Raw genomic sequence first — 20,323 nt, forward strand, 5'->3', positions numbered from 1 at the left:
GATGGACACCCATGAAATGTCGAAAAAGATGCGGGGCATGGTTCTCACAGCACCTGGTATTCCCAAGCGGTCTCCCAATCAGGTACTAAACAGGCCGAACCATGCTTGACTTCCGAGATCGGACGAGATCGGACGAGATCAGGCCTTTTCAGGGTGGTATGGCCGTGAGCGGTACTGCTCTTGCAGATGGACACCCATGAAATGTCGAAAAAGATGCGGGGCATGATGCTCACAGCACCTGGTATTCCCAAGCGGTCTCCCAATCAGGTGCTAACCAGGCCGACACATGCTGAGCTGCCGAGATCGGACGAGATCGGGCCTTTTCAGGGTGGTATGGCCGTAAGCGGTACTGCTCTTGCAGATGGACACCCATGAAATGTCGAAAAAGATGCGGGGTATGATGCTCACAGCACCTGGTATTCCCAAGCGGTCTCCCAATCAGGTACTAACCAGGCCAAACCATGCTTGGCTTCCGGGATCGAAAGAGATCGGGCCTTTTCAGGGTGGTATGGCCGTGAGCGGTACTGCTCTTGCAGATGGACACCCATGAAATGTCGAAAAAGATGCGGGGTATGATGCTCACAGCACCTGGTATTCCCAAGCGGTCTCCCAATCAGGTACTAATCAGGCCGAACGATGCTTGGCTTCCGAGATCGGACGAGATCGGGCCTTTTCAGGGTGGTATGGCCGTGAGCGGTACTCCTCTTGCAGATGGACACCCATGAAATGTCGAAAAAGATGCGGGGCATGGTTCTCACAGCACCTGGTATTCCCAAGCGGTCTCCCAATCAGGTACTAACCAGGCCGAACCATGCTTGGCTTCCGAGATCGGACGAGATCAGACGAGATCGGGCCTTTTCAGGGTGGTATAGACGTGAGCGGTACTGCTCTTGCAGATGGACACCCATGAAATGTCGAAAAAGACGCGGGGTATGATGCTCACAGCACCTAGTATTCCCAAGCGGTCTCCCAATCAGGTACTAACCAGGCCAAACCATGCTTGGCTTCCGTGATCGGACGAGATCGGGCCTTATCAGGGTGGTATGGCCGTGAGCGGTACTGCTTTTGCAGATGGACACCCATGAAATGTCGAAAAAGATGCGGGGTATGATGCTCACAGCACCTGGTATTCCCAAGCGGTCTCCCAATCAGGTACTAACCAGGCCGAACCATGCTTGGCTTCCGAGATCGGGCCTTATCAGGGTGGTATGGCCGTGAGCGGTACTGCTCTTGCAGATGGACACCCATGAAATGTCGAAAAAGATGCGGGGTATGATGCTCACAGCACCTGGTATTCCCAAGCGGTCTCCCAATCAGGTACTAACCAGGCCGAACCATGCTTGGCTTCCGAGATCGGGCGAGTTCGGGCCTTAACAGGGTGGTATGGCCGTGAGCGGTACTGCCCTTGCAGATGGACACCCATGAAATGTCGAAAAAGATGCGGGGCATGATGCTCACAGCACCTGGTATTCCCAAGCGGTCTCCCAATCAGGTACTAACCAGGCCGAACCATGCTTGGCTTCCGAGATCGGACGAGATCGGGCCTTTTCAGGGTGGTATGGCCGTGAGCGGTACTGCACTTGCAGATGGACACCCATGAAATGTCGAAAAAGATGCGGGGTATGATGCTCACAGCACCTGGTATTCCCAAGCGGTCTCCCAATCAGGTACTAAACAGGGCGAACCATGCTTGGCTTCCGAGATCGGGCGAGATCGGGCCTTTTCAGGGTGGTATGGCCGTGAGCGGTACTGCTCTTGCAGATGGACACCCATGAAATGTCGAAAAAGATGCGGGGTATGATGCTCACAGCACCTGGTATTCCCAAGCGGTCTCCCAATCAGGTACTAAACAGGCCGAACAATGCTTGGCTTCCGAGATCGGACGAGATCGGGCCTTTTCAGGGTGGTATATCCGTGAGCGGTACCGCAATTGCAGATGGACACCCATGAAATGTCGAAAAAGATGCGGGGTATGATGCTCACAGCACCTGGTATTCCCAAGCGGTCTCCCAATCAGGTACTAACCAGGCCGAACCATGCTTGGCTGCCGAGATCGGACGAGATCGGACGAGATCGGGCCTTTTCAGGGTGGTATGGCCGTGAGCGGTACTGCTCTTGCAGATGGACACCCATGAAATGTCGAAAAAGATGCGGGGTATGATGCTCACAGCACCTGGTATTCCCAAGCGGTTTCCCAATCAGGTACTAAACAGGCCGGACCATGCTTGGCTTCCGAGATCGGACGAGATCGGGCCTTTTCAGGGTGGTATGGCCACGAGCGGTACTGCTCTTGCAGATGGACACCCATGAAATGTCGAAAAAGATGCGGGGTATGATGCTCACAGCACCTGGTATTCCCAAGCGGTCTCCCAATCAGGTACTAACCAGGCCGAACCATGCTTGGCTTCTGAAATCGGACGAGATCCGGCCTTTTCAGGGTGGTATGGCCGTGAGCGGTACTGCTCCTGCAGATGGACACCCATGAAATGTCGAAAAGGATGCGGGGTGTGATGCTCACAGCACCTGGTATTCCCAAGCGGTCTCCCAATCAGGTACTAACCAGGCCGAACCATGCTTGGCTTCCAAGATCGGACGAGATCGGACGAGATCGGGCCTTTTCAGGGTGGTATGGCCGTGAGCGGTACTGCACTAGCAGATGGACACCCATGAAATGTCGAAAAAGATGCGGGGTATGATGCTCACAGCACCTGGTATTCCCAAGCGGTCTCCCAATCAGGTACTAACCAGGCCGAACCATGCTTGGCTTCCAAGATCGGACGAGATCGGGCCTTTTCAGGGTGGTATGGCCGTGAGCGGTACTGCTCTTGCAGATGGACACCCATGAAATGTCGAAAAAGATGCGGGGTATGATGCTCACAGCACCTGGTATTCCCAAGCGGTTTCCCAATCAGGTACTAAACAGGCCGGACCATGCTTGGCTTCCGAGATCGGACGAGATCGGGCCTTTTCAGGGTGGTATGGCCACGAGCGGTACTGCTCTTGCAGATGGACACCCATGAAATGTCGAAAAAGATGCGGGGTATGATGCTCACAGCACCTGGTATTCCCAAGTGGTCTCCCAATCAGGTACTAACCAGGCCGAACCATGCTTGGCTTCTGAAATCGGACGAGATCCAGCCTTTTCAGGGTGGTATGGCCGTGAGCGGTACTGCTCTTGCAGATGGACACCCATGAAATGTCGAAAAAGATGCGGGGTGTGATGCTCACAGCACCTGGTATTCCCAAGCGGTCTCCCAATCAGGTACTAACCAGGCCGGACCATGCTTGGCTTCCGAGATCGGACGAGATCGGGCGAGATCGGCCTTATCAAGGTGGTATGGCCGTGAGCGGTACTGCTCTTGCAGATGGACACCCATGAAATGTCGAAAAAGATGCGGGGTATGATGCTCACAGCACCTGGTATTCCCAAGCGGTCTCCCAATCAGGTACTAAACAGGCCGAACCATGCTTGGCTTCCGAGATCGGGCGAGATCGGGCCTTTTCAGGGTGGTATGGCCGTGAGCGGTACTGTTCTTGCAGATGGACACCCATGAAATGTCGAAAAAGATGCGGGGCATGGTTCTCACAGCACCTGGTATTCCCAAGTGGTCTCCCAATCAGGTACTAACCAGGCCGAACCATGCTTGGCTTCCGGGATCGGATGAGATCGGACGAGATCGGGCCTTTTCAGGGTGGTATGGCCGTGAGCGGTACTGCTCTTGCAGATGGACACCCATGAAATGTCGAAAAAGATGCGGGGTATGATGCTCACAGCACCTGGTATTCCCAAGCGGTCTCCCAATCAGGTACTAAACAGGCCGAACTATGCTTGGCTTCCGAGATCGGACGAGATCGGGCCTTCTCAGGGTGGTATGGCCGTGAGCGGTACTGCTCTTGCAGATGGACACCCATGAAATGTCGAAAAAGATGCGGGGCATGGTTCTCACAGCACCTGTTATTCCCAAGCGGTCTCACAAGGGTCACGGGGGGTGCTAAGGCCTATCCCAGCTATCTACAGGCACCAGGCGGGGGACAACCCTGAATCTGTGGTCAGCCAATCACAGAGCAGAAGGAGACGGACAACAATTTATGCTCAAACACATACCTAGGGGAATATTAGAGCATTCAACTAGCTTACCCTGCAGGTTTTTAGAATGAAGGAGAAAACCTTTGCAAGCCTGTTTCGAACATTCAAATTCAACACAGTGGTGAGTAACCTAGGTTCCAACCCTAAATCCTAGAACTGTGAGGCTGGGACAAAATGCCGTGGAACAGACCCCGTTTTCAATCTTGCTCTTCACTTTTCTTTGCCTCTAATATTGTATTTGCCATCTTTCCCCTTCTATGAGCCAACAACCAAACACCTTTGCCTACAGACATAGCCTTTTCCATTTCATTATCATTTTTCCAAGTAAAATCCTTCTATGAAATGATGACACAATATATGACCATGACATAACCACAAAGAATCAGACTAGGAGCAGCAGGGAGCCACACAAAATGAAAGTACATGGAAAGTTACAAGAACATGAATAGGGAAAAAAATCATGATTATAAAGATCCAAACATGTGCCTTTTTTTTAATCCTGCTGTGAATTTTACCTAGTTCATCACATCCAATCAAATGCGAGGGCGGCAGCAAATGAATTATTTATCTGCTGCCATCTCTCCTACTCCGCTAAATTGGACGACTTGTTTTGTCAACGATAGCCAATGAGTTAATGAAAGTATCTTCCGACATTTAAATTATTTTCCAATAGATTAGGAATCTTAATTAAAGACCAGTGGCATTTTCGAGATTATTTTCAGCGGCGCTATTATTAGTGACCTGCCCTTTCAAACCTCGACCTAATCGGACTCTCTCCCAAGGAACAAATAATGACAGTAAGGAGGCTATGTGGAAAGGTAGGGACGAAAAGAATGAACATAATTTAAAGTAATTGCTCTACAGTTGTACTGCATACCGGAGGTCATTTAATTCATTCAGATCAAGAACCTCAAATAACATATCGGCTGGTATTGTTGGAGATGGAAATCCAACTCATTTTATCTCTGAGGGCTAGCTGCGAATGCACTTGCATTATGTCAGTAAAATTCTAGAAATCATAGCGAAAGGGTTATTTTTCAAGAAAATCTGTTCCCGAAAGACCGACAAATTGTCTTTATTTGATGCTCTTGTCAGGAGTGGTTGGATTGCCTTTCCTGGCATGACGTCACGATAACTATCAGCTGTCACTAATTACGTGATTAGATTATTTTTGGCGTCACTGGACAAGGTCCAAGTGGACATGGGGAAGCTGGAGCACCTCTTTGAGTCCAGGGCCAAAGAGACGCCATGGGCCAAGAAAGCGCCAGAGAGCAAAAAGTCCGAGATCCTGGTTCTGGACTCCAAGCGGAGCACCGCCATCAACATCGGGATGACGGTCCTGCCCGCCGTTCACGTCATCAAGAGCGCCATCCTCAACTTTGACGACTTTGCCATCAACAAGGAGGGTGTGGAGAAGATCCTGAGCATGACGCCCACAGAGGAGGAGAAGCAGAAGATCCGCGAGGCTCGCTCGGCCAATCCCGACGTTCCCCTGGGGACGGCCGAGGAATTCCTCTCGGGCCTGGCTTCCGTCAGCGCCTTGACCCCCCGCCTGCAGCTTTGGTCTTTCAAACTCAACTATGAGGCACTCGAGCAGGAGATCGCCGAGCCCCTGTTTGACCTGAAGTTGGGCATGGAGCAGCTGGCCGGCAACCGGACCTTCAAGAAGATCCTGGCCACGCTGCTGGCCGTGGGGAACTTCCTCAACGGGTGTCCTCCTCACCAGAATCTTCAGGCTCCCTCCATGGTGAATCAATTCCTCTGGGCAAAGGCATAAGATAACTTGGGCGCTCTCTGGTGGTTGTACGCACCTGGGCATCATGATGAAACGGTAAAGGCTTCCCAGGGCGACGTGCATAGCAGTGGTGGGGCGTATGAGTACGCTGCGGCTCTAACTCTTCTACCAGCTGTGGCTCATCTCTAGAAATGATGTGCCTGAGAGCCCCGCACCACGGTGTGTCCATTACAAAATTCCTAAACGATTCTGAGGGGTTTCTTATACATTCCAAGCAGTCCGGTGTCTTCGAGGTGGATGGTTTGCGTCGCCGAGTGCGTCGGCGCGAGCGTGGGTGGCGCTCCGCTGGGTCCATAATGGTTGGATCGTGCTGTTACGATTTCGCCGCGTAGTGCGACGCGATCGTAGGGTAAGTTGAACCCAGATGCAGAGTCGCCGAAGTAATTGGAAAGGTGAGGCAGATCTGTAGCTCTTGTTGGTTGATTTAATAAACGGGGTAACATAACTTAAACAACTTGGCTTGACCACTCATTACAAACGAACTGAACATGCGGCGTGGCGTCAATGGAAACAGCAATTACTACGAGGATTAACAGGAAACGAAACCAGAACTTAACCAGTCGATCCAACCGCGTCCACAGAAAATCATAATGCTTAAATACCAAAAATAATCTAATCACGTAATTAGTGACAGCTGATAGTTATCGTGACGTCATGCCAGGAAAGGCAATCCAACCACTCCTCACAGCTCTGAGTGATTTTGGATCCTTTGTTTCTCCCCCAAGTAATGAGGACATGTTCTTTTTAAGATAGCTCTCCATCTAAGTCCTACTATAGGTCCAGTCTTGGTAAAAGGTGCATGATGACAACTGATCTATCTGAAATCCAGAATTTGATCTGGATTTCAGATAGATCACCCATGAAATGTCGAAAAAGATGCGGGGTATGATGCTCACAGCACCTGGTATTCCCAAGCGGTCTCCCAATCAGGTACTAACCAGGCCGTACCATGCTTGGCTTCCGAGATCGAACGAGATCGGGCCTTTTCAGGGTGGTATGGCCGTGAGCGGTACTGCTCCTGCAGATGGACACCCATGAAATGTCGAAAAAGATGCGGGGTATGATGCTCGCTGCACCTGGTATTCCCAAGCGGTCTCCCAATCAGGTACTAACCAGGCCGAACCATGCTTGGCTTCCGAGATCGGACGAGATCGGGCCTTTTCAGGGTGGTATGGCCGTGAGCGGTACTGCTTTTGCAGTTGGACACCCATGAAATGTCGAAGAAGATGCGGGGTATGCTGCTCACAGCACCTGGTATTCCCAAGCGGTCTCCCAATCAGGTACTAAACAGGCCGAACCATGCTTGGCTTCCGAGATCAGAGGAGATCGGGCCTTTTCAGGGTGGTATGGCCGTGAGCGGTACTGCTCTTGCAGATGGACACCCATGAAATGTCGAAAAAGATGCGGGGTATGATGCTCACAGCACCTGGTATTCCCAAGCGGTCTCCCAATCAGGTACTAACCAGGCCGAACCATGCTCGGCTTCCGAGATCGGACGAGATCGGGCCTTTTCAGGGTGGTATGGCCGTGAACGGTACTGCACTAGCAGATGGACACCCATGAAATGTCGAAAAAGATGCGGGGCATGGTTCTCACAGCACCTGGTATTCCCAAGCGGTCTCCCAATCTGGTACTAAACAAGTCTAACCATGCTTGGCTTCCGAGATCGGGCGAGATCGGGCCTTTTCAGGGTGGTATGGCCGTGAGCGGTACTGCACTAGCAGATGGACACCCATGAAATGTCGAAAAAGATGCGGGGTATGATGCTCACAGCACCTGGTATTCCCAAGCGGTCTCCCAATCAGGTACTAACCAGGCCGAACCATGCTTGGCTTCCGAGGTCGGACGAGATCAGGCCTTTTCAGGGTGGTATGACCGTGAGCGGTACTGCTTTTGCAGATGGACACCCATGAAATGTCGAAAAAGATGCGGGGTATGATGCTTACAGCACCTGGTATTCCCAAGCGGTCTCCCAATCAGGTACTAACCAGGCCGAACCATGCTTGGCTTCCGAGATCGGACGAGATCGGGCCTTTTCAGGGTGGTATGGCCGTGAGCGGTACTGCTTTTGCAGATGGACACCCATGAAATGTCGAAAAAGATGCGGGGTATGATGCTCACAGCACCTGGTATTCCCAAGCGGTCTCCCAATCAGGTACTAACCAGGCCGAACCATGCTTGGCTGCCGAGATCGGACGAGATCGGACGAGATCGGGCCTTATCAGGGTGGTATGGCCGTGAGCGGTACTGCTCTTGCAGATGGACACCCATGAAATGTCGAAAAAGATGCGGGGTATGATGCTCACCGCACCTGGTATTCCCAAGCGGTCTCCCAATCAGGTACTAACCAGGCCGAACAATGCTTGGCTGCCGAGATCGGACGAGATCGGGCGAGATCGGGCCTTATCAGGGTGGTATGGCCGTGAGCGGTACTGCTCTTGCAGATGGACACCCATGAAATGTCGAAAAAGATGAGGGGTATGATGCTCACAGCACCTGGTATTCCCAAGCGGTCTCCCAATCAGGTACTAACCAGGCCGAACCATGCTTGGCTGCCGAGATCGGACGAGATCGGGCCTTTTCAGGGTGGTATGGCCGTGAGCGGTACTGTTCTTGCAGATGGACACCCATGAAATGTCGAAAAAGATGCGGGGTATGATGCTCACAGCACCTGGTATTCCCAAGCGGTCTCCCAATCAGGTACTAACCAGGCCGAACCATGCTTGGCTTCCGAGATCGGACGAGATCGGGCCTTTTCAGGGTGGTATGGCCGTGAGCGGTACTGCTCTTGCAGATGGACACCCATGAAATGTCGAAAAAGATGCGGGGTATGATGCTCACAGCACCTGGTATTCCCAAGCGGTCTCCCAATCAGGTACTAAACAGGCCGAACCATGCTTGGCTTCCGAGATCGGACGAGATCGGACGAGATCGGACGAGATCGGGCCTTTTCAGGGTGATATGGCCGTGAGCGGTACTGCTCTTGCAGATGGACACCCATGAAATGTCGAAAAAGATGCGGGGTGTGATGCTCACAGCACCCGGTATTCCCAAGCGGTCTCCCAATCAGATACTAAACAGGCCGAACCATGCTTGGCTTCCGAGATCGGACGAGATCGGACGAGATCGGGCCTTTTCAGGGTGGTATGACCGTGAGCGGTACTGCTCTTGCAGATGGACACCCATGAAATGTCGAAAAAGATGCGGGGTGTGATGCTCACAGCACCCGGTATTCCCAAGCGGTCTCCCAATCAGGTACTAACCAGGCCGTACCATGCTTGGCTTCCGAGATCGAACGAGATCGGGCCTTTTCAGGGTGGTATGGCCGTGAGCGGTACTGCTCTTGCAGATGGACACCCATGAAATGTCGAAAAAGATGCGGGGTATGATGCTCGCTGCACCTGGTATTCCCAAGCGGTCTCCCAATCTGGTACTAAACAAGTCTAACCATGCTTGGCTTCCGAGATCGGACGAGATCGGGCCTTTTCAGGGTGGTATGGCCGTGAGCGGTACTGCACCAGCAGATGGACACCCATGAAATGTCGAAAAAGATGCGGGGTATGATGCTCACAGCACTTGGTATTCCCAAGCGGTCTCCCAATCAGGTACTAAACGGGCCAAACCATGCTTGGCTGCCGAGACAGGACGAGATCGGGCCTTTTCAGGGTGGTATGGCCGTGAGCGGTATTGCACTAGCAGATGGACACCCATGAAATGTCGAAAAAGATGCGGGGTATGATGCTCGCTGCACCTGGTATTCCCAAGCGGTCTCCCAATCTGGTACTAAACAAGTCTAACCATGCTTGGCTTCCGAGATCGGACGAGATCGGGCCTTTTCAGGGTGGTATGGCCGTGAGCGGTACTGCACTAGCAGATGGACACTGTCAGGTTCATTAATAATTACCTTCGTCCTTAATTATCAATAACTGCAGGAAGACATCTTATTCAATTATTGACATTTAATTAAATAGAAATGGATACAACAGATAAAAGCCTCCGGAGGGGAGCGTTACAGCAAGTGTCACCTTACAACTTCCGAACGTCTTCCCGAATAGACGTTTTCGTCCCATTCTTATGGTCACAAGTTACAGAGTTGTTGATCATTCCATCACGTATGTGTAAAAACAACATCTGGGACTACAATAACAATCAAAGTATTTTACTAATAACAAAAACAGGGACTAGACCTAACAACATGTAGATTAGAGTAATTATACAACCTCCTTGACCTAAGAATCATATAATATAATCATAATCATATAATCGTTACATACAGAAAAACCCGAAGTGTACGGTTACATAACGATAACAATATTCTTGTTATTGTCCGAATAGCCCTGTCCTCGTCACCAAGGGCCCACCAAATCTCAAGGACCCAGATTGGGTGGATTGTTTGTATAACCATCCTGGAACAGGCTGTCCAGGTTAAAGATGACTTGGTGTGACCTCAACACTTTTGAAAAACAGAAAGAGAATGATTTAACAAAGTAATGAATTAATACAGAGAAAAGAAAGAGAATGATTTAATAAAGAAATGAATTAATATAACTATTATAATAGTAAAACAGAACAAACCCAACATTCCCCCGTTTTTATAATATGTATGTTATTAGTCATTTCTTAGTAATCACTAAATGGTAATGTCGGGTGACTGTGATTTTTCCCGCCTACTCCTTACTCCCATGGCTGGTCTGAAAGAGAAAAAACATAATTATATTCGTCCAATTGGTCCTCGGATTTACCGTACTCCTGGACCTCACTGCTTTCCCCAAACCGTCCCATAAGATACAACTCATGTACTTTAGAATTTGTAGGGGCAATTGCAGTAGTTATAAGTCGGCTTAGCAAGGAGCGCAAACAGGGGATACTACATCACCCACACAATGTTAGGATAGCGGTAATTGTGCCTATAGTAACCACGAAGGATGTAGCCAAATCTTTAGATTTTCCAAAGGTCTTATCCCACCAATCTGACAATGCGGACGTATCTACTCCAGAGTGCTCTTGCATATTGCGGTTCAGTGTTTGCAGGCCAGTAATGGCCCTGGTGAGAGATCCACTGGGTGACGCGTTGTTCGGTATGAAGGTGCAACATTGTTTTCCAAACATTGCACACACGCCCCCTGTTTCAAGGATCATATCCACCGCTATGCGATTCTGGAACGCCATCAGACTGGTAGCTGCCAGTTGTTCCTTCATGGCCACAAATCCCTGTTCAGTATAATTTCCAAGTTTTGAACATTGTAATGTAAGTAATTTATTCTATCCACATTTTTGTTTGGGGTGATTAGAAGGAAGATAGACTCCCAACCTGCTGCGATCTGATTAGCCAGCTTATACTCATCTGGTACGCCCCAGGGGATGCCAATCGCATCAATGTATGTTGGATCTCCTTCCCTCCATGCCTCTCGACGATGTCGGGAGGGTCGACCCTTCAGCCGAATTATGAGCCGCCAATTGTATCTCCTCCACTGTGGATGGAAAAACAGACATCGGTAAGAGCAGTGAGACCAAAGTACCTAGTCCTGCCGCGTTTCGGCAGGAGTCGTATAATTTATCTACCACCCCGCCACCATAGGCCAGAACGTGGTATCAGGGGTGTAGTTTGTTTTAGAACGCCGGTACACCACGTCATTTATCGCCCCCAGCTTCAGACCATGCCCTGTAAGGTTTAAGCAGGTAAAATGATTAAACAGTGGAAAAATTGACTTCCTATTTACTGCGTAACAGGATAAACACTGTTTCAATATATTTTTTTTTTTCTTGCCAAGTAGGACACGTTTTTTCATTTGTAAAAACACTTTTCCCCAAAAGAATGGTGATTGAGGGAGTTGTTAGACCCCATCGTTTTTTCCCTTGTCTGGTAGGTTATCCTAATCTTTTGTAAGATGGTTTAGTCTCAATTGAAACTATATGGAGACGTCAAACCCAATATAAAAGAGTTCCCTATAGTTTTATGGTATTGCTTGCTGAGCAATAATCTTTTCAATTAATATTGGTGTTTCCCGTATTTTATTAAGTCAGAAAGTTTATTTTACCCGTCCCCTCAATGTTTCAATTGAGACCACCCTTTTACCAAAGTAGCTCCACCTAGTGCTTGTCCTCTTTACACTCCATTAACAGCGCCCAATTATCCCCCGTTTGGGAAATCCCTGTTTCAGAAATACATTTTCACAGGTTAATATGTCAGTCCAAGCTTTCCAATCTTGACCAATTTCTGCAACAAGGCTTTTCCCAATCTTCAATTTTTTGCTGTTAATGTACCACACATATTTCCCACCATAGATTGCCCCTTTGTATGGCAACCGGGACGTCGCCGAGTCCAAATATATATTTTCATTTTGGAAATTTGATTTAGTAGGTAATGTTAATTAAATGTAAATGTGTATGTTTCTCGGTTTACCCTCCCGTAAGAAGGTGTATCCTCAATTGAAACGCCTCCGCCTTTTTCTCCAACTGGAGAAAACAACCCTACTGTGGAAAGGAATAGAATCACAATCATCATTAATCTCATTGCCCCAAAAGCAATAATTGTTTTCAACATGACTTTTTGTCTTTGTTTAGGGAGTTTTCCTCTTGAAACGTTTCAATTTAGACAACCTTCTTACTGTGGGAAAGGTGCATCCGTGTCCCCTTTCAGTAACAAGGACCCTCCCACTTTGCGTTGCTCCGATGTTTCTTCTTTTATGCTGCTTATCAGCATCCAGTCTTCAAGAATCACCGTCGCTTCGTCCGTTTCCTGTTAAGAAGCAAAATCTCCCTCTGATAGTCTAAATTTGGTGTGTGCGTTTTTTTTTCTCTGATAGATTCGCCTCATCATCCAATTGTCATTGTGTGGTGAATAATAACAATTTGTAAGGTCTACCAAACAGGACTTCATATAAGGTCCGCCAATTGTGGATGGTAGACAACTATTATATTAACAAAATGGGAGCCATTATCACTATAAATAGTTTCTGGAATTCCATATCGTGGAATGATATCCATATGATCTAATAAAATAAAATAAAATCTATATGTATTTTTTTGAAATGGATATGTGGGTATGCATATAGATTTAAACCCTAAGCCTTGTAGTGCCGTTGTAGCAAGGCCACCTCCCCCTTGTCGAGACATAGGTCTTCCCTTGACTCAAGCCCAAATTATTTTCTTTATTGATCTTTTATTGATAGATTATGTCTCGGTGGTCTGCCAATCAAAAAACACAAAAAGACAAACTATCATTCACGCTCACACTCATAAAAAAAAGAATTTAGTGTGTTCAACCAGTCTAGCATCCATAATTTCATTTTGTGGGAGTAAACTGGAGTACCCGGAGAAAATCCACAAATTCTCGAGGACGCCATGAATACCCCACATTCCGGAAAGTCTGGATCCACCCCGCATTCATTAGTAGATCCTTTAATATACACACCCCCACTCTAGCATTTTAACCGTTTGTAAAAAATTTCCTTCAAGTTTCACACAAAGTTATATCCTCTTTAATGCTATCAGTTTAGCTGTTTGTTCCCCGAATTGAGGTGGCAATAGTTTCACATCTAAGGTTTTTATTTTCACAGCCGCCATGACCTAATGGCCCCCTATCAGGTTTTTGGAAAATCCCAATTTCCTCTAATAGCATGCCAATCACCTTTTAATGCGGCCATCCAATTTTGTTTCTACTTGTTTCAGGTGATAAGATAATCTCCCCCATTTGTAAAACAAATTCATCCACGCCTAATTTATACAACATGACGCCTACTTGTTTTAGATATGGGGTCCCCAATTTCCCAAAATTTCCCAGAATTAATGTACTACCACATCCTGTCAAAAACCCAAAACGACTAACATAACCTGTTTCTAAGCCAGATTCTGGAATTTGGAGAATTTCTCCTTTCCCTCCCTTATCTAAGCTTGATATTGCCACTCGTTATCACTGTAACATTCAGGCGTATTAACCCCATCGTTGCTAAAGTTCTCACCAATTTGCATGCCCTTAAAGCAGTAAAAAGCAACGTTATTTGGTTGTATCAATTGACCAATGCTTATCCAATCCGTAATATCCTTAAAGTCACCAATATGACCTGTGACAAAGCATATTTCCTCCCGCCAGGACAACAGACAATGTTCTTTCAAGTGCACTTTGAAAAACATTCCATGTTACTCCATTCTTAGGGAAAATATGCTCATCCTAAACCAATTATTTTATTTACAATTCACCTAATTATTTGGATGAATGCCATTAATTTTATCATGCCACTATTGCATTGTAAATTTCCCATCTGATGTCGTTAACAGCCAAATAATTCAATACCTACTATACTTTGTAAATCACCTCATATGATGTTTACTTAAGACAAGAGTCATTTCCCATAGCCTGTTACCAAAACAAAAATCTACAACAATTAAATTAGAGAAATCAACCTTTTGTTAGACAATTCCTAATTACAAACTTTAATGTTTTAAAAACCTTATCGTCACCAATATACCATAATTTTGTAAATTTTGTCATCCTGGCCTTTTTTTCTTTTAAACAGCCAACCTCCTGGATTAAAGTATTTTGAATAATCAAAAAATTCTGAAATAGTATTAATATTATTTTATCCTCCAAAAGCTAGTTTCCTTTAACTAAGAGCCCTTTGAAATCCACAATTGCTCAAAAATGACTATTTTGGTCTATTTCCCAAATCCAAAGCTTTTTACCAAATCAACCTTTTACTAAACAGATTTTCTATCCTCTTAATACATTTCATTTTAAAACCCAAAATATCAATGCGAAAGCATCCGCATAACCTTGCATTTCTTGCAGACCATGTATTGTTCTTATTCTGAAAAGTCCAAACAGAAAACGCAATTAGCCGTTAACTATGACCTCCACTCTTGCTGCGAAAACAGCATTGTTATCTTATGTTTACAAACCAGCTTTTTCCCTGTGCCCAAATACAACGCTTTTTAGAGAAGACAACCATTAAAACGTCAAATTAACCCCTCTTCCGATATTCAACTACATCACAATATTTTTCCAAGACCCCATATATCCAGAATATGTATGCTGCAAGCACAACAATATGGCAAAAACCCATTTTCTGCCCTCAAGTTTGCTTCAGCACCCCCAAGGCCAATTATTATTATTATAATGTCTTCACGGAAGGGATCACAAAATTTTAGTTGTTTACACGGTCCGAACGCTCCCGAAAGCCCAACACAGTTAAATCGTCTGCCCCGCGGCCCACATGTTTCACTCCCATCTAATCAGCAGCCGCTGCACCAGAAACGCTTCCCCCGCAGTTGACACATTTTTTGGCAAGTCTAGAGCATAATAAAAACACAGGTGACATTCCCTGCTAAAATTTAAATGATCATTTTGTATATATTCTTTTGTCTTTTTAAACACCATCTTCCCGTTAGCGGACGGGATCAAAAACCAAGCTGCAATAAGCCATCACATTGCTGTAAATTGACAGTACATATAGGTTATATTAACAAAGCACCACCCGCACTTGGAAATAACCATTCTAATTGTTGTTATACAAGCCCAAGCATCACAAAAAAAACCCAATTTATTGTAATCACAAAACGTCATACCCGGATTAACCAAATCAAATACCAGTGTCCCCATTAATTTTCTAGCTCCCTTTATTTTTGTTAAACTTCCTCCGCGCCCGTCACCTATCTCGGTAAATATTTTCCCCGTCAGCCGAGGAGGCCCCGCTATTTTTTCCTTACCAAACAGTACTTTCCCGCAGCCACGGTCTTAAATATATCCCCGTTATCCGAGGGAGCCCCCACTATTTTCCCAAAATAGTATTTTTAACTTCTCCCCGGCCTTATTTTGCCATTAGTGTCTGTGGAACAAGCTGTTACACTTTTATCCACTCACATATTATTTATATATGTATATTACCTCTATGCATTAGTGCATATATTATCCTGCATTCTATGCATTTTAAGCTGGCCAGCAAACCCATATTTATTTATCCATAAATATAGCTGTGTAATATTTTTAAAGCGCTTTGTCTTTCCAATTTTTTCCAATCCTTACAAGTTAGACGTATTTTTTGGATCGTCATCCAAACCCGCCTTACAACACGTGTTTCCCATATTTTACTTTTATTTTTTGTAGTGAGTTCGTGTGCCTCACACAGTTAACTCTATTATTTATTATTATTATTAATATTATTATTATCTATTCGACTGTATCGACTGTATCTCCTAGGCCTTTCCTAATTTTACTGCAGAAACCACACAAACACCATACAACGTATATTCGTGCCTACCCTTTAGACACAGGACACTCCCCGGCCCCAATATTGTACCTCTAGTACAATATATTCGTGCCTACCCCTGAGACACAGGACACTTTCCAGCAAAGTGCCCCACCGTACCTGCCATTGACTAGTATAAACACAGGGTTTTATCGCCGTCACCCAGGACGCGAAACCAGCCCAACAATGGACCTCACATACAATGTCCCTTTAACGCATTTGGAAACACCTTCACAACATGCAGACATTAATGTGGACTTACCCGAGATCCATCAGATGTCTCCCTCCAGCAGGAAAAGTCTTCAACCGCCGAGAATCCAGGCGCCCCCGTCGAAAAACTCCGGCCCACCAAGGGTTTTGAAGACGCCGTGCGCACGGTCACTTACCAGATGTCGAACAGCAGCGCCTGGGTTCTCGCTCCGGTATATTGACCTCCATGGCTCAGAAGGACCAAAATGTCAGGTTCATTAATAATTACCTTCGTCCGTAATTATCAATAACTGCAGGAAGACATCTTATTCAATTATTGACATTTAATTAAATAGAAATGGATACAACAGATAAAAGCCTCCGGAGGGGAGCGTTACAGCAAGTGTCACCTTACAACTTCCGAACGTCTTCCCGAATAGACGTTTTCGTCCCATTCTTATGGTCACAAGTTACAGAGTTGTTGATCATTCCATCACGTATGAGTAAAAACAACATCTGGGACTACAATAACAATCAAAGTATTTTACTAATAACAAAAACAGGGACTAGACCTAACAACATGTAGATTAGAGTAATTATACAACCTCCTTGACCTAAGAATCATATAATATAATCATAATCATATAATCGTTACATACAGAAAAACCCGAAGTGTACGGTTACATAACGATAACAATATTCTTGTTATTGTCCGAATAGCCCTGTCCTCGTCACCAAGGGCCCACCAAATCTCAAGGACCCAGATTGGGTGGATTATCTGTATAACCATCCTGGAACAGGCTGTCCAGGTTAAAGATGACTTGGTGTGACCTCAACACTTTTGAAAAACAGAAAGAGAATGATTTAACAAAGTAATGAATTAATACAGAGAAAAGAAAGAGAATGATTTAATGAAGAAATGAATTAATATAACTATTATAATAGTAAAACAGAACAAACCCAACAGACACCCATGAAATGTCGAAGAAGATGCGGGGTATGATGCTCACAGCACCTGGTATTCCCAAGCGGTCTCCCAAGCAGGTACTAACCAGGCCGAATCATGCTTGGCTTCCGAGATCGGACGAGATCGGGCCTTTTCAGGGTGGTATGGCCGTGAGCGGTACTGCATTTGCAGATGGACACCCATGAAATATCGAAAAAGATGCGGGGTATGAAGCTCACAGCACCTGGTATTCCCAAGCGGTCTCCCAATCAGGGCCTAACCAGGCCGAACCATGCTTGGCTTCCGAGATAGGAGGAGATCGGGCCTTTTCAGGGTGGTATGGCCATGTGAGCGGTACTGCTCTTGCAGATGGACACCCATGAAATGTCGAAAAAGATGCGGGGTATGATGCTCAGAGCACCTGGTATTCCCAAGCGGTCTCCCAATCAGGTACTAACCAGGCCGAACCATGCTTGGCTTCCGAGATCGGGCGAGATCGGGCCTTTTCAGGGTGGTATGGCCGTGAGCGGTGCTGCACTAGCAGATGGACACCCATGAAATGTCGAAAAAGATGCGGGGTATGATGCTCACAGCACCTGGTATTCCCAAGCGGTCTCCCAATCAGGTACTAAACAGGCCGAACAATGCTTGGCTTCCGAGATCGGGCGAGATCGGGCCTTTTCAGGGTGGTATGGCCGTGAGCGGTACTGCTCTTGCAGATGGACACCCATGAAATGTCGAAAAAGATGCGGGGTATGATACTCACAGCACCTGGTATTCCCAAGCGGTCTCCCAATCAGGTACTAAACAGGCCGAACCATGCTAGGCTTCCGAGATCGGACGAGATCGGGCCTTTTCAGGGTGGTATGGCCGTGAGCGGTACTGCTCTTGCAGATGGACACCCATGAAATGTCGAAAAAGATGCGGGGTATGATGCTCACAGCACCTGGTATTCCCAAGCGGTCTCCCAATCAGGTACTAACCAGGCCGAACCATGCTTGGCTGCCGAGATCGGACGAGATCGGGCGAGATCGGGCCTTATCAGGGTGGTATGGCCGTGAGCGGTACTGCTCTTGCAGATGGACACCCATGAAATGTCGAAAAAGATGCGGGGTATGATGCTCACAGCACCTGGTATTCCCAAGCGGTCTCCCAATCAGGTACTATACAGGCCGAACAATGCTTGGCTTCCGAGATCGGACGAGATCGGGCATTTTCAGGGTGGTATGGCCGTGAGCGGTGCTGCTCTTGCAGATGGACACCCATGAAATGTCGAAAAAGATGCGGGGTATGATGCTCACAGCACCTGGTATTCCCAAGCGGTCTCCCAATCAGGTACTAACCAGGCCGAACCATGCTTGGCTGCCGAGATCGGACGAGATCGGGCGAGATCGGGCCTTATCAGGGTGGTATGGCCGTGAGCGGTACTGCTCTTGCAGATGGACACCCATGAAATGTCGAAAAAGATGCGGGGTATGATGCTCAGAGCACCTGGTATTCCCAAGCGGTCTCCCAATCAGGTACTAACCAGGCCGAACCATGCTTGGCTTCCGAGATCGGGCGAGATCGGGCCTTTTCAGGGTGGTATGGCCGTGAGCGGTGCTGCACTAGCAGATGGACACCCATGAAATGTCGAAAAAGATGCGGGGTATGATGCTCACAGCACCTGGTATTCCCAAGCGGTCTCCCAATCAGGTACTAAACAGGCCGAACAATGCTTGGCTTCCGAGATCGGGCGAGATCGGGCCTTTTCAGGGTGGTATGGCCGTGAGCGGTACTGCTCTTGCAGATGGACACCCATGAAATGTCGAAAAAGATGCGGGGTATGATACTCACAGCACCTGGTATTCCCAAGCGGTCTCCCAATCAGGTACTAAACAGGCCGAACCATGCTAGGCTTCCGAGATCGGACGAGATCGGGCCTTTTCAGGGTGGTATGGCCGTGAGCGGTACTGCACTAGCAGATGGACACCCATGAAATGTCGAAAAAGATGCGGGGTATGATGCTCACAGCACCTGGTATTCCCAAGCGGTCTCCCAATCAGGTACTATACAGGCCGAACAATGCTTGGCTTCCGAGATCGGACGAGATCGGGCATTTTCAGGGTGGTATGGCCGTGAGCGGTGCTGCTCTTGCAGATGGACACCCATGAAATGTCGAAAAAGATGCGGGGTATGATGCTCACAGCACCTGGTATTCCCAAGCGGTCTCCCAATCAGGTACTAACCAGGCCGAACCATGCTTGGCTGCCGAGATCGGACGAGATCGGGCGAGATCGGGCCTTATCAGGGTGGTATGGCCGTGAGCGGTACTGCTCTTGCAGATGGACACCCATGAAATGTCGAAAAAGATGCGGGGTATGATGCTCACAGCACCTGGTATTCCCAAGCGGTCTCCCAATCAGGTACTAACCAGGCTGAACCATGCTTGGCTTCCGAGATCGGGCGAGATCGGGCCTTTTCAGGGTGGTATGGCCGTGAGCGGTACTGCTCTTGCAGATGGACACCCATGAAATGTCGAAAAAGATGCGGGGTATGATACTCACAGCACCTGGTATTCCCAAGCGGTCTCCCAATCAGGTACTAAACAGGCCGAACCATGCTAGGCTTCCGAGATCGGACGAGGTCGGGCCTTTTCAGGGTGGTATGGCCGTGAGCGGTACTGCACTAGCAGATGGACACCCATGAAATGTCGAAAAAGATGCGGGGTATGATGCTCACAGCACCTGGTATTCCCAAGCGGTCTCCCAATCAGGTACTATACAGGCCGAACAATGCTTGGCTTCCGAGATCGGACGAGATCGGGCATTTTCAGGGTGGTATGGCCGTGAGCGGTGCTGCTCTGGCAGATGGACACCCATGAAATGTCGAAAAAGATGCGGGGTATGATGCTCACAGCACCTGGTATTCCCAAGCGGTCTCCCAATCAGGTACTAACCAGGCCGAACAATGCTTGGCTGCCGAGATCGGGCGAGATCGGGCCTTTTCAGGGTGGTATGGCCGTGAGCGGTACTGCTTTTGCAGATGGACACCCATGAAATGTCGAAAAAGATGCGAGGTAT

At 47.6% G+C, this 20,323-nt stretch overlaps 55 pseudogenes; all 55 read right to left on the reverse strand.

The window, feature by feature from the left end:
* Nucleotides 1-41: 41 nt before the first annotated feature.
* On the reverse strand, nt 42-170 carry LOC144185476 (5S ribosomal RNA; annotated as a pseudogene).
* Nucleotides 171-226: 56 nt separating this feature from the next.
* LOC144186759 (5S ribosomal RNA) lies at nt 227-345 on the reverse strand (annotated as a pseudogene).
* Nucleotides 346-401: 56 nt separating this feature from the next.
* Nucleotides 402-520, reverse strand: LOC144190609 (5S ribosomal RNA; annotated as a pseudogene).
* Nucleotides 521-576: 56 nt separating this feature from the next.
* Nucleotides 577-695, reverse strand: LOC144189747 (5S ribosomal RNA; annotated as a pseudogene).
* Nucleotides 696-751: 56 nt separating this feature from the next.
* On the reverse strand, nt 752-880 carry LOC144186908 (5S ribosomal RNA; annotated as a pseudogene).
* A 56-nt stretch (nt 881-936) lies between these two features.
* Nucleotides 937-1,055, reverse strand: LOC144181737 (5S ribosomal RNA; annotated as a pseudogene).
* Nucleotides 1,056-1,111: 56 nt separating this feature from the next.
* On the reverse strand, nt 1,112-1,220 carry LOC144186518 (5S ribosomal RNA; annotated as a pseudogene).
* Nucleotides 1,221-1,276: 56 nt separating this feature from the next.
* On the reverse strand, nt 1,277-1,395 carry LOC144181804 (5S ribosomal RNA; annotated as a pseudogene).
* Nucleotides 1,396-1,451: 56 nt separating this feature from the next.
* Nucleotides 1,452-1,570, reverse strand: LOC144191503 (5S ribosomal RNA; annotated as a pseudogene).
* A 56-nt stretch (nt 1,571-1,626) lies between these two features.
* Nucleotides 1,627-1,745, reverse strand: LOC144182723 (5S ribosomal RNA; annotated as a pseudogene).
* A 56-nt stretch (nt 1,746-1,801) lies between these two features.
* On the reverse strand, nt 1,802-1,920 carry LOC144184248 (5S ribosomal RNA; annotated as a pseudogene).
* Nucleotides 1,921-1,976: 56 nt separating this feature from the next.
* LOC144182951 (5S ribosomal RNA) lies at nt 1,977-2,105 on the reverse strand (annotated as a pseudogene).
* A 56-nt stretch (nt 2,106-2,161) lies between these two features.
* On the reverse strand, nt 2,162-2,280 carry LOC144191762 (5S ribosomal RNA; annotated as a pseudogene).
* Nucleotides 2,281-2,336: 56 nt separating this feature from the next.
* Nucleotides 2,337-2,455, reverse strand: LOC144191395 (5S ribosomal RNA; annotated as a pseudogene).
* A 56-nt stretch (nt 2,456-2,511) lies between these two features.
* On the reverse strand, nt 2,512-2,640 carry LOC144184136 (5S ribosomal RNA; annotated as a pseudogene).
* Nucleotides 2,641-2,696: 56 nt separating this feature from the next.
* On the reverse strand, nt 2,697-2,815 carry LOC144188247 (5S ribosomal RNA; annotated as a pseudogene).
* Nucleotides 2,816-2,871: 56 nt separating this feature from the next.
* On the reverse strand, nt 2,872-2,990 carry LOC144191763 (5S ribosomal RNA; annotated as a pseudogene).
* Nucleotides 2,991-3,046: 56 nt separating this feature from the next.
* Nucleotides 3,047-3,165, reverse strand: LOC144182252 (5S ribosomal RNA; annotated as a pseudogene).
* Nucleotides 3,166-3,221: 56 nt separating this feature from the next.
* Nucleotides 3,222-3,349, reverse strand: LOC144191620 (5S ribosomal RNA; annotated as a pseudogene).
* A 56-nt stretch (nt 3,350-3,405) lies between these two features.
* On the reverse strand, nt 3,406-3,524 carry LOC144190160 (5S ribosomal RNA; annotated as a pseudogene).
* Nucleotides 3,525-3,580: 56 nt separating this feature from the next.
* LOC144186281 (5S ribosomal RNA) lies at nt 3,581-3,709 on the reverse strand (annotated as a pseudogene).
* A 56-nt stretch (nt 3,710-3,765) lies between these two features.
* On the reverse strand, nt 3,766-3,884 carry LOC144191643 (5S ribosomal RNA; annotated as a pseudogene).
* A 2,887-nt stretch (nt 3,885-6,771) lies between these two features.
* LOC144183937 (5S ribosomal RNA) lies at nt 6,772-6,890 on the reverse strand (annotated as a pseudogene).
* A 56-nt stretch (nt 6,891-6,946) lies between these two features.
* On the reverse strand, nt 6,947-7,065 carry LOC144191356 (5S ribosomal RNA; annotated as a pseudogene).
* Nucleotides 7,066-7,121: 56 nt separating this feature from the next.
* LOC144189644 (5S ribosomal RNA) lies at nt 7,122-7,240 on the reverse strand (annotated as a pseudogene).
* A 56-nt stretch (nt 7,241-7,296) lies between these two features.
* Nucleotides 7,297-7,415, reverse strand: LOC144190275 (5S ribosomal RNA; annotated as a pseudogene).
* A 56-nt stretch (nt 7,416-7,471) lies between these two features.
* Nucleotides 7,472-7,590, reverse strand: LOC144183500 (5S ribosomal RNA; annotated as a pseudogene).
* Nucleotides 7,591-7,646: 56 nt separating this feature from the next.
* LOC144189389 (5S ribosomal RNA) lies at nt 7,647-7,765 on the reverse strand (annotated as a pseudogene).
* A 56-nt stretch (nt 7,766-7,821) lies between these two features.
* Nucleotides 7,822-7,940, reverse strand: LOC144188108 (5S ribosomal RNA; annotated as a pseudogene).
* A 56-nt stretch (nt 7,941-7,996) lies between these two features.
* Nucleotides 7,997-8,125, reverse strand: LOC144183935 (5S ribosomal RNA; annotated as a pseudogene).
* Nucleotides 8,126-8,181: 56 nt separating this feature from the next.
* LOC144186818 (5S ribosomal RNA) lies at nt 8,182-8,310 on the reverse strand (annotated as a pseudogene).
* Nucleotides 8,311-8,366: 56 nt separating this feature from the next.
* Nucleotides 8,367-8,485, reverse strand: LOC144186853 (5S ribosomal RNA; annotated as a pseudogene).
* Nucleotides 8,486-8,541: 56 nt separating this feature from the next.
* LOC144191515 (5S ribosomal RNA) lies at nt 8,542-8,660 on the reverse strand (annotated as a pseudogene).
* A 56-nt stretch (nt 8,661-8,716) lies between these two features.
* LOC144185897 (5S ribosomal RNA) lies at nt 8,717-8,855 on the reverse strand (annotated as a pseudogene).
* A 56-nt stretch (nt 8,856-8,911) lies between these two features.
* LOC144186285 (5S ribosomal RNA) lies at nt 8,912-9,040 on the reverse strand (annotated as a pseudogene).
* Nucleotides 9,041-9,096: 56 nt separating this feature from the next.
* LOC144187459 (5S ribosomal RNA) lies at nt 9,097-9,215 on the reverse strand (annotated as a pseudogene).
* Nucleotides 9,216-9,271: 56 nt separating this feature from the next.
* LOC144183970 (5S ribosomal RNA) lies at nt 9,272-9,390 on the reverse strand (annotated as a pseudogene).
* A 56-nt stretch (nt 9,391-9,446) lies between these two features.
* Nucleotides 9,447-9,565, reverse strand: LOC144186590 (5S ribosomal RNA; annotated as a pseudogene).
* Nucleotides 9,566-9,621: 56 nt separating this feature from the next.
* On the reverse strand, nt 9,622-9,740 carry LOC144183972 (5S ribosomal RNA; annotated as a pseudogene).
* Nucleotides 9,741-17,318: 7,578 nt separating this feature from the next.
* LOC144189510 (5S ribosomal RNA) lies at nt 17,319-17,437 on the reverse strand (annotated as a pseudogene).
* Nucleotides 17,438-17,670: 233 nt separating this feature from the next.
* Nucleotides 17,671-17,789, reverse strand: LOC144182247 (5S ribosomal RNA; annotated as a pseudogene).
* Nucleotides 17,790-17,845: 56 nt separating this feature from the next.
* On the reverse strand, nt 17,846-17,964 carry LOC144182556 (5S ribosomal RNA; annotated as a pseudogene).
* Nucleotides 17,965-18,020: 56 nt separating this feature from the next.
* LOC144181990 (5S ribosomal RNA) lies at nt 18,021-18,139 on the reverse strand (annotated as a pseudogene).
* Nucleotides 18,140-18,195: 56 nt separating this feature from the next.
* Nucleotides 18,196-18,324, reverse strand: LOC144182678 (5S ribosomal RNA; annotated as a pseudogene).
* Nucleotides 18,325-18,380: 56 nt separating this feature from the next.
* Nucleotides 18,381-18,499, reverse strand: LOC144188616 (5S ribosomal RNA; annotated as a pseudogene).
* Nucleotides 18,500-18,555: 56 nt separating this feature from the next.
* Nucleotides 18,556-18,684, reverse strand: LOC144182679 (5S ribosomal RNA; annotated as a pseudogene).
* Nucleotides 18,685-18,740: 56 nt separating this feature from the next.
* Nucleotides 18,741-18,859, reverse strand: LOC144182248 (5S ribosomal RNA; annotated as a pseudogene).
* A 56-nt stretch (nt 18,860-18,915) lies between these two features.
* On the reverse strand, nt 18,916-19,034 carry LOC144182557 (5S ribosomal RNA; annotated as a pseudogene).
* A 56-nt stretch (nt 19,035-19,090) lies between these two features.
* LOC144181992 (5S ribosomal RNA) lies at nt 19,091-19,209 on the reverse strand (annotated as a pseudogene).
* Nucleotides 19,210-19,265: 56 nt separating this feature from the next.
* LOC144188617 (5S ribosomal RNA) lies at nt 19,266-19,384 on the reverse strand (annotated as a pseudogene).
* Nucleotides 19,385-19,440: 56 nt separating this feature from the next.
* LOC144182680 (5S ribosomal RNA) lies at nt 19,441-19,569 on the reverse strand (annotated as a pseudogene).
* Nucleotides 19,570-19,625: 56 nt separating this feature from the next.
* LOC144191726 (5S ribosomal RNA) lies at nt 19,626-19,744 on the reverse strand (annotated as a pseudogene).
* Nucleotides 19,745-19,800: 56 nt separating this feature from the next.
* Nucleotides 19,801-19,919, reverse strand: LOC144184485 (5S ribosomal RNA; annotated as a pseudogene).
* Nucleotides 19,920-19,975: 56 nt separating this feature from the next.
* Nucleotides 19,976-20,094, reverse strand: LOC144188618 (5S ribosomal RNA; annotated as a pseudogene).
* A 56-nt stretch (nt 20,095-20,150) lies between these two features.
* On the reverse strand, nt 20,151-20,269 carry LOC144182166 (5S ribosomal RNA; annotated as a pseudogene).
* Nucleotides 20,270-20,323: the final 54 nt, after the last annotated feature.

The sequence above is a fragment of the Stigmatopora nigra genome, unplaced genomic scaffold (assembly GCF_051989575.1).
Source record: "Stigmatopora nigra isolate UIUO_SnigA unplaced genomic scaffold, RoL_Snig_1.1 HiC_scaffold_24, whole genome shotgun sequence".
Taxonomy (NCBI): Eukaryota; Metazoa; Chordata; class Actinopteri; order Syngnathiformes; family Syngnathidae; genus Stigmatopora; species Stigmatopora nigra.